Here is a 14,484-nt window from a genome sequence, read left to right on the forward strand (position 1 = left end):
CCGATACCGAGTTTATTAGCCAAACCATCTGGGAGCTTGCAGCCAAATAGAGCCTCCGATGCCGTTTTTTGAGTAGACGCACTAACAGTGTTATTTATACCCCACTGTATTTTACCCAGCCACGTGTCCCAGTCACGCTCATCCTTACCAGAATTGTGTTTTTTTAACGAATTTAAAATGGTCTGGTTGAAGCGTTCCGCCTGACCGTTTGACCTAGGGCACGCGACTGCGTTCAATACGTGTTTTATCCCATGTAGATCACAAAACTCTTTAAATGTCCTTGAAGTGAATGAGGTCCCTCGGTCAGATATGATTCGGGAAGGCAATCTAAAATCATAAAATATGCTTTCGAGAACCTTTATCGTACTTTTAGTTTTTGTATTCTTCACGGGTTTTACAAATACATATTTGGTATAACCATCAACCACAGTCAGAATGTAAGCGTTCCCCCTTTTACTTTTACTAAACGGCCCCAGATGGTCGATGTGAACTGTATGGAAGGGGACGTCCACCTTCTGAATGGGGTATAAATGGCCAGCTTTCTGATTCTTAGCACTATCCTTATTATATGCGCACTGTATACATGAACGTACATACTTTTTTACAAATTTGCGCAATTTGGGGAACCAGTACTGTGCCTGAACTCTCTCAATCGTTTTTGTTTCACCTAAGTGTCCGATGTCATCATGATTTGCCCGACAGATCTGAAACCGGGCGGCACGAGGAACTACAAGACATAATTTGTCTTCTACCCGTCTGTAAACTTTGTGCTCCTTCACGACAAAGTTTTTCTTTATGTCCTTCGACTCCTCGTCATTGCCAGGTTTTAAAATCTTAACTATCCTTGCGATATCGGGGTCTGTCATTTGTAGAGTTAAAAGCCAATGCTGGTCAGTGTTAATTTGATAAACTGTCATTGTCGAGTTGTCGTTAAGGTCCGTTAAGTTAGTATTGCGGCTTAATGCGTCAACGTGTGCCATTTGAGCACCGGGTCTGTATTCAATATCAAATGTAAACTCGCTTATCTGAAGCCACCAACGGGCAATGCGTGGTACGAGATCGCGTTTGGTTAGTGTAGTCCTAATTGCATGACAGTCGGTCACTACTTTGAAGTTGGTCCCTAAAAGATAAACCCTAAACTTTTTTAAGGAGCATACTATGGCTAAGGTCTCTAACTCGTAAGAATGCAGGTGTCGTTCCTCGGGCGTAGTTTGTCTACTGAAGTACGCGACTGGCTTCAGTACTCGAGGGTTCTCCTGCCATTGTAATAATATACCACCTACGCCCAAGGAACTGGCATCTGTATGGAGTTCGGTGTCTAAATTAGGGTTGTAGAGGGCTAAAATCGGACGCTCAACTAGTTTATCTTGCAACAATGTAAATGCCCTCGATTCTATCTCAGACCACTGAAAAGGAACATCCTTTTTTAATAGATTGGTAAGAGGTCGCGCTATCTCACCGAAACCCTTAACAAATTTTCTGAAGTATCCTGCTAGCCCTAAAAATTGACGGACTTCATGGACAGATTTTGGAACTGGGAACTCCTTAACGGCCATAATTTTATGCTCGTCTGGACGTATTCCATTGGAGGAAATCTCATACCCCAAATATTTTATGACGTCATCAAAAAATGTACATTTCGACAGTTTTAGAGTCAATCCATATTCTCGCAAAAGTTTCAGAACCTCCTCTAGTCTTTGGAATCCCTGTTCAAAATCTTCCGATGGCACAAGAATGTCATCTAAATACGCTAATGCTGTATCAAAACGTTTTGAGCCAAGCATCTTATTTATGAGCCTCTGAAAAACCGCGGGCGCATTAGCGAGGCCAAACGGCATCCGTTTGAACTCGAAATGACCGTCTGGGGTCACAAATCCTGTGTAGCGACGACTTTCCTGTGCCATAGGAACCTGATAATAACCTGAGGCGAGATCTAACGAGGTAAAGAAACGATTACCGCTAAGATTGTTCAACTGGTCCTCTATAAGAGGGAGGGGAAAACAGTCCTTTCTAGTCTTATTATTTAATGCCCTGAAGTCTATGCACAAGCGCTGTTCTCCGGTCTTTTTCTTTACCATCAAAATGGGGCTTGCAAACTCAGATTCGGATTCCTGAATAATATCATTTTGTAGCAGCTCATCTATTATACCACGCACTTGCTCCCTTTCAGAAAAAGACAGTCGATAGGGTCGATACACTACAGGCCTATCATCGTTCAAGTCAATGGTCATCTCAACGTCTTTTGCGAGCCCTATTTCACTGAGGTTCATAGCGAAGCAGTCGCGGTACGATTGGAGCATGTTATAAAGTCTATCTACATTTTCATCGCTAACACCTTTTCCGACTTTAATTTCTGCGCGTTCTAAGGGCTCCATAGTAGTCACGTCTTTGATTATTCGATTGACCCTACAAAACGATTTTTCTACAAAAGGCGCAGCTCGAGCTAATAAGGTATCGTTAGAAATTACCAATTTGTCGGGTCGACAATTCGTTATGACCAGGTGACCCTTCCCTTGTTCGATGTGGTAAACTCCCTGATGCAAGTGATACTCTCTGCCCGGTTCTGTACAAGTATACCCTTCCATGTAAACATCACCAGAGTAAGCACCGTCGTTAGTACATACTTCAACCAGTCCTACTACCTCGATCTCATTGGAGCCTACACTCACAAGCTTAATGCTATTATCTTGTCGGGGTAAGTCCGTCGTAGACGGGCTTTTGTAAAATAAAAGCTTGCGACAGTCTTTCAATACAGCCACGCCGGGCAACTCAGTAAAATCTTGGCCAACGAGAAGAGGGGCGCGTAGGAATCCATCTGGGACTACAAGTACTTCAACCCTAGCTTCGACTTCATCAAGTTTTAACGTAATAAAACTCTTGTATAGTGGAATCACCGAGCCTTCACCAAAGCCTATAATTGCAGGGAGTTCACTAAAACATTTCGACAAATTTAACGTTTGGGCCTCTGTTTCGCGCATAAGAGTGCTCTCACTACCAAAATCGACGTAGGACACGAAGGTTCTATCGTTGACTAAAACCTTCCTATAGAATTTGTCATTAGGATTGTTGGAGGTGGATATCGTCAAAGTTTTTCGTTCCCCGCTAATAGTTTTATTGTCGTTCGACTGTGGTGGGGTTAAGGGATTGAGTTTGCATGCTGCGGAATCGTGTCCCACCCTAAAACATTTTTGACATTTAACTAAAGGATTTGGGCACTTATAATAGGTATGTCCCTTCGCTCGACAGTTAAAACAGGTTACTCCTACCTCACTGGATTTGGACGTATGATTAGAAGCACGACTAGGCTGAAAATTATCATTGCGTTTCCTGACATATGATGGCATTTCAGTGGCTCTCTGAGAATTAAGAAAGTTCAGGAGGTCCTCCGGTTCTTTACAGTTCAACGCTTGCGCGCCATTCCTAACGGATTTGTCTACGATTCCATGTATCACACAGTCTACTGCTTTTTGGCCTTTAATCTCGCAGCGATTTAACAGAGTAAGTTTATCATAGAAATATTCACGCAAATTCTCGTTATATCGAGTGGTGCGTGCAAGCATTTCCTCCAGAAGCCGACCATAATTTTGCTCATTGGGGAATGCCTTTCGAAGTTTCACTTGCCACTCATCCCAGCTATAATTAACCGAAGGCAATGCCTCAAACCACTTTTTTGCAAGGCCAGCAAATTTTTGGAGAGCAAAATGTATGGTCTGCTTCTGATCCCACTCATATATACTAGAACACTCATTAACCTTCCTTAGCCAACTCTCCGTACTTTGTGCTTTGCTAGACGGGTCGAACTCTGGTATTACGTTGTTCATATGATTATTATTCAGATGATGCAATTTCACTTTATCACTTCCGCGAAGGGTAGACACAAGTTTAAGTACCTCGTCAACAGTCAAGCCCGCAATCGGTGGCTCGCCTACAAGTTGTGTCGTCATCTGTTCAGGCTGCGACGTCGTCGGTCCTGGCAGCGATGTCTCCAGCTCGAACGGTGCCAAGTCCTGCGCTCCTGTTGTGATCTTACTTGGTTCGACCTCTTCAATTACCCACGCGGTTGCAGCGACATCATGTGCGGTTTTGCGAACCCGTTTAGCGGCGGACAGCGGCGGCCGGCCGTAACCTCCCTTCCGCTTACGACTCCGTCCCTTTTGCCTCGCGTCATCGCCGTCATTATCCATTATCTCGGAAAAGGAAAAATGGAGTTAATAATATTGCGAATAGCATAATTGAATTAATTGATAACGGATGTGATGAGACACACATGGCCTGTAATAATTAATAAAGGTTTGGAGCATACATAGCTCCAGCAGGCATACATGGCTTGTAATAACTAAGGAACATACATAGCTCCCTTCAGACGCACATGGCCTGTAATAATTATGGAACACACATAGCTCCCGACACACATGGCCTGTAATAATTAAGGAACATACATAGCTCCCTTCAGACACACATGGCCTGTAATAATTAAGGAACATACATAGCTCCCTTCAGACACACATGGCCTGTAATAATTAAGGAACATACATAGCTCCCTTCAGACACACATGGCCTGTAATAATAAAGGAACATACATAGCTCCCTTCAGACACACATGGCCTGTAATAACTATGGAATCAATCAATCAATAAGTTATTTGTATTATAAATGAATATTTCGCAACAATTTGAATCGATTTAGCTAATCCCCTATATAGGTAAGTATCGTTTGAATGTTAAATCAAGGTTTCGAATAAAATTAGAACTAAAAAACATTTAGTTATTTAGTTTAAGTTCAGTTCGAGTTGAGTTTTAGTTACTTTATTTTATTTTAGTAATTATAGTTATTTAGTGATTTTAGTGATTTTAGTGATTTTAGTAATTTTAGTAATTTTAGTAATTTTATTAATTTTAGTAATTTTAGTAATTTTAGTAATTTTAGTAATTCTAGTGATTTTAGTTATTTAGTGATTTTAGTTATTTAGTGATTTTTGGTGATTTTAGTAATTTTAGTAATTTTAGTAATTTTAGTAATTTTAGTAATTTTAGTAATTTTAGTAATTTTAGTAATTTTAGTAATTATAGTAATTTTAGTAATTTAGTGATTTTAGTTATTTAGTTATTTTAGTTTAGTTTCGTAAAGTTTTAGTAAAATTTAGTTAAGTTTAATTAAGTTAAGACAGAACTCTCCAACCAAAGTTATTAATGAAATTAAGTATCATCAGTGAGGTGAGGAGACAGACACTCCTCACTTCGACAAAGTCGTTCGGCTCAGCATTACTCCGAGGAATTATTACGGTTGGCACCACTTGACGCCCTTTTGCATGCACGACCACAGATAAGATAATGACTTGAATTTTGACAACCATAAATAGCCGAAAGGGATAGTGACATACATTAGAAAGGGATAGCACGATTCATCCCTGAATGAATCGCTGCCAAACTTCGGTCATGTAGGAAGTGTCCTTTCCGCACAGTAGGACCATTATTTATTCTGTGGTATCATATAATATATAATTATTTTAATAATTTAATACAATTAAATGCAATGCAATCTTGTTTAGTTTTATTTTATCTCATTTTTATTACTTTTACTTTTATCACGCATCTGTTACGATTAGGACAGATATGACCGCTAGGTGGCGCAGGCGCCACGCGCGGTCATAGCTAGTCACCAAAACTGATGTGGGACAGATGTACTTGTAGCTACTTGTTGCGACGCGACGAAATCGCGGAGTGAGCCACGCCTGACACAAGCCAGTTCGGCTACTTTATTGCTAAGACTGACTAAATTTGACTTAAATGAATATAGGGTTCAGTTTACATTATGCCTTCGTTGATCAATTTTGATGTTAATGGATTGTCACAGCCTGCGGCAATTGGTTTAACGTTGTATTTACTCATACTTGAACCGGATCGAATTGACCCGATCCTGTAATTAAGGTGAAATCAAAGAACCATTAATAAATATGAAAGGTTGTAGCAATCCGGTAAATCATAAGAATAACAGAACAATAAAATCACATTTCACAGTTTAACGAAATATTTTGAATGAAACTTTTCAGTAATGTACCTTATTGGCGCGTAGATAGTCCAACTTCTGAGTTATAATGAATCCAAACTCGGTTTAGCAGTACTCAATCCTTTTTATTCCAATCATTAACAATCCAAATGTAGATGGACAAGCTTTCACAATTATTCTTATACACCACGTACTCAACAACTCCTCTCCTTCAATTCTCTACCCAGAATGCCCCCCCAGCGGCTGGGGCCCGGCCGCACAACCGATAAACTTTCTCACCGGTTGGTCAGCCGTGCTTGCACCTGATTGGCCGGTTTTGCAACCGACCAATCACGGCAGTCGCTGTGTTGTCATCATCAAATCTGATATTTAAAAGTATAAGAACTACTTTACACGATGCTACATGATAAACCATAGACAACGATTTGTTTTACAGTAAATACTTAAAACTGGTCTACACCATGCAACATAAGTGACAGCTAGCTGTATGTTTCTTAAAATAACCTACTCGTAATTAAAAATCATCACAAAAGCAACCTGACACTCATCATTCCACTCGAATTTTACACCTGCCCTCAGTAACATATATAAAGGTGCTAATATTGTGCTTACGTTTGCCACAAATTTTGAATAATACATAATGAGCCCTATGAACGCCCTTAACTCGGTTACGCTTGTAGGAGCCGGAGTATTTGCTATTGCCGTAATCTTGTCCGGACACGTCTGTACGCCGTCTTTACTAATCACATGGCCTAAGTAATTAACCGATTTTTGAAAGAACGCGCACTTTTCCTTTTTTACCCGCAAACCAAAAGATTGTAATCTATCAAAGACTTTATGCAAATTCTCGATATGGCTCTTTGTATCCGTACCCGTGATAATAATATCGTCCAGGAAAACCCCTACGTGAGGCAAGTCCGCAAACAGCTGTTCTAACCGGCGTTGAAAAATACCCGGGCTCGACGACAACCCGTACACGAGTCGGTTATACATGAAAAGACCCTTATGAGTATTTATTACTGTGCATTTCTTGGACTCGTCTAGCTCAAACTGAGCATACGCCTGGGATAAGTCAATTTTACTAAACCGATCTCCGCCGTCGAGACGCACTAACAGATCTTCTACCCTAGGCAATGGATAACGGTCAACTTCAAGAACTTTATTTATAGTCAACTTATAGTCGGCGCATATTCTAATATTACCATCTTTCTTCACCACGGGTACGATGGGGGTGGCCCAGTCGGAGCGGTCGACGGGGGTGAGCACGCCGTCGCGCACCAGCTGCTCCAGCGCGCGCTCCACCGGCTCGCGCAGCGCGTACGCCAGCGGTCGCGCGCGCAGGAACACGGGCCGCAGGTGTATGCTCACTTGGCCGCCCGTGAACCGGCCCAAACCGTCTTCAAACACCTTAGAGAATCTGGAACTAAATTCCGTTATATTAAAGCCTTCATCCTCGCTATCGACATACCCTAACATGGACTCGTCGTATACTGGTAAGTTAAGAATATTTAAGGCTGCTATCCATTGTCTCCCTAACAGAAGCGTTATACCGTCTTTGATAACATATAAATTTAAATATGCCTCTCGATCTCGGTATTTAACTAATGGTTTGATTACTCCTAGCGGTTTAACGAGTTCACCAGTGTAATATCTTAGTACAACATTACTTTTATTTAACTCTAAATCAACAAACTCACGCTGGTATAATTTAGAACTTATACAACTTACTGCACAGCCCGTATCTAATTCCATACTAATAGATTTATTGTGCACATTTATTGGGATCATTATTGGTTTACAGTCCGATACAGATAAGTGATTCATGCCATAGAGAAAAAAATACATAGAGTGCTCACTCCATACATCAGTTTTAGTACCAAAAAGACTATTAGCATCTAGCATCGAGTAGCGGAACTATCAGTACTGCTACTTGACAATAGATGTAGCACCGACCGGAAAGTCTTATGCTGTTGAGATAAGACTTTCCGCTCGGTGCTACATCTATTGTCAAGTAGCAGTACTGATAGTTCCGCTACTCGATGCTAGATGTAGACACTGAAATTAATAGTCTGAACTGATGTATGGAGTGAGCACTCTATGTATTTTTTTCTCTATGTTCATGCTAACTACAATTACCTCGTCGCTGTCGTCAGTGTCCATGTCTGTCATCGCTTCCACCCTATGGTGGTCCGTCACGTTAGGGCAAACACGTCGCAGGTGCCCCTCGCGATTACACACTCGGCACACGTATCGCGCGAATTTGCACTGCGCCGGCGCTTCAGGGTGGGAGCCCCCACAAACTGAGCACTGCCGCTGCCCGCGCTGTCCTGCCGCTGTAGGTTGCCTCGCGCCCGCGCCTGTGCGCTGCCCGCTCGCTTGATGCCCGCGCGCCGAGAAATGCCCGCGCTGTCCAAACTGCCTGTTTACTCCTGATTGCCCGCTGCTAGCCTGCGCCCTATCGCCTGTCGCAGCGCTAGCGTTACGCTGCCATACTCCCGCCATAGCTTGGCAATCGGCCACCTTGACCTCACCCTGCTTTTTGCACGATCCCTCGACCACGGCCGCATCCTTTTCGGCCGCCGCTAAACTGACTGCCAAGCTGTACGCCTTGGCAAAATCTAACTTTTCCTCAGCGAATAACCGCTGCCGTATCATTTCACTACTTAACCCGCATACCAGCTGATCCCTAAGGCTCTCTTCCAACGAATCTGCAGTTTTAAACTCACATGTCTTCGACATCCTTTTCAAAATAGCTACATACTCCGCTATACTTTCGTTGTTAGCCTGCTTTCTATGACGGAATTTATACCGCTCGGCTAATGCACTAGGTTTCGGTTGTAAATGTTTTTCCATAATGGTGGTTAAGTCCGCAAATGTTTTTTCACTCGGTTTCGTTGGAGTACACAAACTCACTAACAGCTCATAACTTTCGGCTCCCATAACTGTAATTAGTGTGGGAACCTTTAAAGTGTCCACAATTTTGTTAACTAAAAAGTATTGTTCGAGCCGCTCAATGTATAACCTCCAATCGTCCGTATGGACTTTAAATTCACTTATTTTGCCGACCGACATCGTATTTTTCACTTTTGTTGTTTATTATTAATTACTACTATACACAGCACGCACGGATTTTGGAAATCGTCGTCGCCAGTAAAATATTTGGGAAAATATAAGGACGCTGGTAATGAAACACGGCTTCCATAACACGGTATATTCGCAACTGAAAACTACCTACATACATGACATATAGATATCCTAATGACACTGGAAAAACATTACTATCTCTTCGCTGGTAAAAAAAAGTAAATGGCTATAGCAATCGTACTGATGAGCGTTAATCATATTTTGCATTGAACAGATTACGCTTTCATTAACCTTTTTGATGCACTTTTCTGTGACATATACGTATATTTATACGTCGTTGAAATCGGACCCATTTTTTTTTCAAAAAGGTAAAAACTAAATTATTTTTATGTGATTTTTTAAAGGAATATATGCCTTGTCTCTATCATATCCTATTACTAAAAAATATTTAAACAAAAATCAACCTTCTTTTCGTACTAATATTATTATGCTTCACTGTGGCTATGAAGTTGTGGTGGTACTTCTGTATGTTTGAAATGAGACATTCCTTTGACAAACTACCTATACAAAATAATTATTTTTTGTGACTTTAATTGCAGATGGACATTTCTTAAGTATCTATACTAAAGACACGTGGCTGGGTCTTTGTCGTAACTGCCCTAGTTTCCCCGCGAGCGCTCCAGCGAGAATCAAAGGCTCACTCGGAATCTGCATTCCTTTGCGCCTATTTCTTAACAAATTTCAGCCTAAACAAGTGATACACTCAAGAGAATTAAAATAGGGTCACTGTGATTGATAAACTGTAAATGCTCCATACAAAACTAAACTAAAATGCTATCTTATATACTGATAGTTAAAAAGCTCCTGAGCTTACACCTTACAAATTGTGTTAATGTTAACTATAGGTAAATTTGTTAATTCAACGACTTTCATTTCAACAGACTTTTTGATAAATACGATCTTAACTATATTTGTCTTATCTGGCTCGTGGACGATGTACCCTATTAGACATAGACATACACATAAACATAATTTATTCGTTAGGTATTACAGGTCACAATTTTATAACTTATTCTATACATCTTAAATACCTATATTATTTACACCAATTCTTTATAATCTAAAAACTCTTTAAAAGTATAAAAACTTTGGCTGACTAGCCATTTTTTTAGTCTTGTTTTGAAGGAACTAAGCGTTGCCGCTTCTGTGATAGAGACTGGCAGCTTGTTGTATATACTACCGGACCAGCAACATGCATAGTCTTTCCGGTTTATTTTATTTTATTGGAAATTGTTTTTAACAAGTGCGCGTTTCGGGTGACCCAGGTAGATCCAGCCTGCCGTATTGCGATATGTTTTCCCTTTTTTTTAACGTTGTGGCAATGCGTTTACGCATGCCACCTGGTCCGGGGGAACCAGGGGGTATGACGGACTAACCAGTGGACTCTAAAACCACCAACGAGTGCCGACTCCGCTCTAGAAGGGGTGCCGCAGGGTCGCTATCAGCATTCGACCACGTGCGCGATATGTTTTCCCTAGCAAATACTGCTATTTGGAAAATTAATACCGAGTGTTAGGATCCCGAGTGCTATAAAGAGTGGCCTAGCGCTGGTGTCGTATCTAGCGCGGGCTATTAGTATTATCTCTCAAAATCCATAATATTACATTAATATACCACCAAACCTCTTTAAAATCGTGTCCCTCTTGGAGGACCCTTAAGATCACAAGTCAAATATATTCCAAATCTTATACAAATGATTTCCAAGTCTGAATTTCATTGCTTTTGTTTTGAAGAATTTCACAGAATTCAAATTATTTCGCAAAATTATATTCGGTTTAAGTTGGTTTTACTAATTGGAATACGCTATTTGCTGTTATAATTGCAAGCATTCGTCGTATAATTGATTTAGAATGTAAAGACAATTTCTATTAACAATTGCATAATTGCAAATTATATAATTCGCTACCTAAGGCAATAGTTGATTCCACCAGCGACCAAATATTTGCACGTAATTTAAAAATGCTGCTCCAAGAAGAAGCTTACTACACTATCGATGAATTCCTCACAGGGAACAACCAACATCTGTAAACTAAATTGTAATCTGACAAATAGATACTTAATTAAACTATAAATATGGCATATATATTATTTTAATAATTTAATTTGCTTGAATGTATACTAGTATGTGACTTTCCTTGATTAAAGTACTTACTTAAATTATTACAATGAAATTAAATTTACCGCAATATGTAAATACTGATGAACTGTATAACTGTTGACATGTAAAATATTACTTTTTACCAATAAACGCTATCTATCTATCTATTGCTGAGGTTGTTTTTGTTTTGTGATCAATTATATCAAGATTTCGAAGTAGTTTAATTTTAACATGTGTTTTATTAGCTTAATTTAGTTTTATTTAGTTAAGTTAGTTTATTTCTTTATTAATGTACATTTACCTGTTAATTTATTTATTTCATTAAAAACACTTTCATTATGTATTTTGCATTGATTTTGCTTTAATAATATTCACGGTGCTTACGAAGAAAGGAACCCGAAACATTTTAACCGTTTTATTAGCAAGACATTTAACTTACAAAGTAGACCTGTGTGTTTACTTTACTGTAGGAATATTAAATGGTTATACAGCAGGCAGGAAACTACCTATTCATGAAAATACACGGAAAATTTAAGTATTTTGTTTTCTTAATTCCTTCGGCCGCTGCAGGGTCGATAATCGCTCCCCCTACCTTTAGAGGGTTTTACTTAAAAAGGGTTATTTTTTTAATTGTAACTATTTTCAACATCAATTTGGTTTAAAATATATCTTAGACATAGAGCTAGCCTCGAAAAATGGTTCATAATAATGAGAGCAACGAAACATTTAGTTTGCTATACCTAGCTACTGTTCTTACTGATCGCAGGCGTCAGGCAGCTGTTTTTGGGTTCATATATTACTAGCGACCCGCCCCAGCTTCGCACGGGTTAACAAATTATACATATAAACCTTCCTCTCGAATTACTCTATTTAAAAAACCGCATCAAAATCCGTTGCGTAGTTTTAAAGATCTAAGCATACATACGGACAGACAGACAGCGGGAAGCGACTTTGTTTTATACTATGTAGTGATGATAGTTTTTTTAACTTATGCTTAAGGATCATATTGTCACTCCTTTTCCCTGTTTTCCCTTTCTTTATTTTATTTTAGGGGAAACGGCATTTGCGTCTTTCCCACGGTTTCACCCATTTTTCACCTACCCCTATACGAATTTTCAAAAACCATATATCAATAGCCAAATGTGTTAGAACGTACATATAATGTACGTATGTTAACTCTTGAACATGTTTGCAAAGATATAAGGTCCACGAATTCTTCTCGATGGTCAAATAGTTGTTTAGTATATCGATTGTATGTTTGGGCTGTTTTTCGGCTTCAGATAATTAACGGTACTTTTTATTTGCAGGTCGCGCCGAGGCCGTCACCATGGCAACTGGGGGCGAAACAAACCCCTGAACTAGCGGGTAAGTACCCTGAACATACCGACACCTTTTTGTACAGTCAGGGCTATAACCGCGAAAATCGAAAGTCTCTCTAATTATGCCTTCATTAGAGTTATAGAGAAAGATCCCCGCAATTTGCGAATTTCGGTTTTCGCGGTAGCCCCTCAGAAGAACTATAGCTGGTCAAGCAACTCATTGTCAGTAAAAAATGGCGCGAAATTCAAATTTTCTATGGGACGATATCCCTTCTCGCCTACATTTTTCAAATTTGCCGCCTTTTTCTACTGACAAGATCTGCTTGACCAAGTATATTTAACCAGACAGCAACCAGTTTCAGGTCGTTTATGTTGCTAATTTAGATGCTGACTATATTTTGTCAATATGTAGTTTATCTGTAAGAGATCGCTCCTTAGCGATAAGACCGTCTGATGAGTTAGTTCTACTTATAATTTTTAATCTACTTGTTGGGTAGTAAATAATAGGTATCTATTTACTTACTTTATAATGCTTTGTGCGGTATTTCGGACGAAGCAGGCAACAGTAAAAATTGAAGAGAGAGAATTCCTTCGCAAGTCTAAAACAGTTACCAATACCAAGAATTTGTATTCCTTCTTTCTTCTACTGAATGCTTTGTGCGATTGCGGGTCGAAAAATGTTGTGGATTTCAAGTAATTGCTTTTGCAGCCAAGGTTACCTAATTAGTAAGGGTACCTAATTACTAAGTGTAATTAGGGAAACTAAATAGTAGAGCTATTTGATACAAAAAATTGTATTAAATTCGATATATTTTTTTACCAATAACTATGAAACTAAGCATCTAAACGTTTCATTGAAACATTATTTTCTTGAAGCTAAAATTCCACCGCACGTCATAGGTCATAACCAGCTGTGCCAATATCCTCATACATTGTCTAGCACAGTATAAACAATAAGTCCGCCCCAGATAGCGAGGTCGTCGCGCGTCCTAGCAATGCCGTTTGGACACCTGTGTATACATCATTATGGCACTTGTGCTCATTTCAGCTTGTTTAATTTATTTCCCGGCGAAATGGTCCCCGAGACCTGATTAAGGAGAATAATATGACAGCAGTTTTTAGATGATGAGCGTTTGAAAATTATGTTGTATTTTCCAAAAAAATCAGAATCGTTCCAGACTTGTCTTGGTCTGACTCTAGTAACTTATTCTACACTTCCCTAAACGACTTAATAGCCAATTACGAGTTAAGTATAAGTTTTTCCAACGCGACATTATACCAGGGGCCCATAAATTCAAGGCTTGTGCATTAAGGCATCGCGGGACACACCTGAGACGCGTAATTGAAAGATGTTGTTCGGGTTTCTGGTAGCTTAGTTATTTAAGATAGAGATATCTTTGTTGGTTGACTGGTAGAGAATGCCTTAAAGCATTATGTTCGCCATTTGTACTTTCATGTATTGTGTTATTTGTGTTTTCGGGGTGGCCCTGTAGTAAAAGTTGTTCAGTATGAATATAGTTATTTGTACAACAAGTGATCAAAGTTTGATATTTCTTCGAGTGCTTATTTTGAGTCCCGTGCAAGCGAAAGATTCTATAATCTAATTTAGAATCTTGAGCGTAGTAAGGGACTCAAAAGCGCACGAGATGTAAATAACTTTGATCTCGTGTAGTACACAACATTTTTCACCTCAGCGCAGTGAGAACATACCTATTAGACAACTTGAAAAATGTAATCCTTCTTACCTGCACTCATGTTTTCTTAAGATATACAAACAATTAAGTTTAATTACCGCAATGGAACACAAAAACAAAACGTAATAATAAATTCCATTAAAATAATATAGAAATAACAAACATTAACTGACACTTCAAACTTTTTTTGTAAAAAAAATCTTTGTAAGATACGGTCCGAATT

General features: G+C 39.4%; 1 protein-coding gene across 1 annotated transcript in view; it reads left to right on the forward strand.

The window, feature by feature from the left end:
* LOC134654442 (uncharacterized) overlaps positions 1 to 14,484 on the forward strand; it is a 191,769-nt gene that overhangs the window by 94,616 nt on the left and 82,669 nt on the right. The window contains exon 2 of the mRNA XM_063509888.1: positions 12,556 to 12,613. The gene's annotated coding sequence lies outside the window, so the exon portion shown is untranslated. The remainder of the gene's footprint in view (positions 1 to 12,555; positions 12,614 to 14,484) is intronic.

This window comes from Cydia amplana, chromosome 15 (genome assembly GCF_948474715.1).
Source record: "Cydia amplana chromosome 15, ilCydAmpl1.1, whole genome shotgun sequence".
Taxonomy (NCBI): Eukaryota; Metazoa; Arthropoda; class Insecta; order Lepidoptera; family Tortricidae; genus Cydia; species Cydia amplana.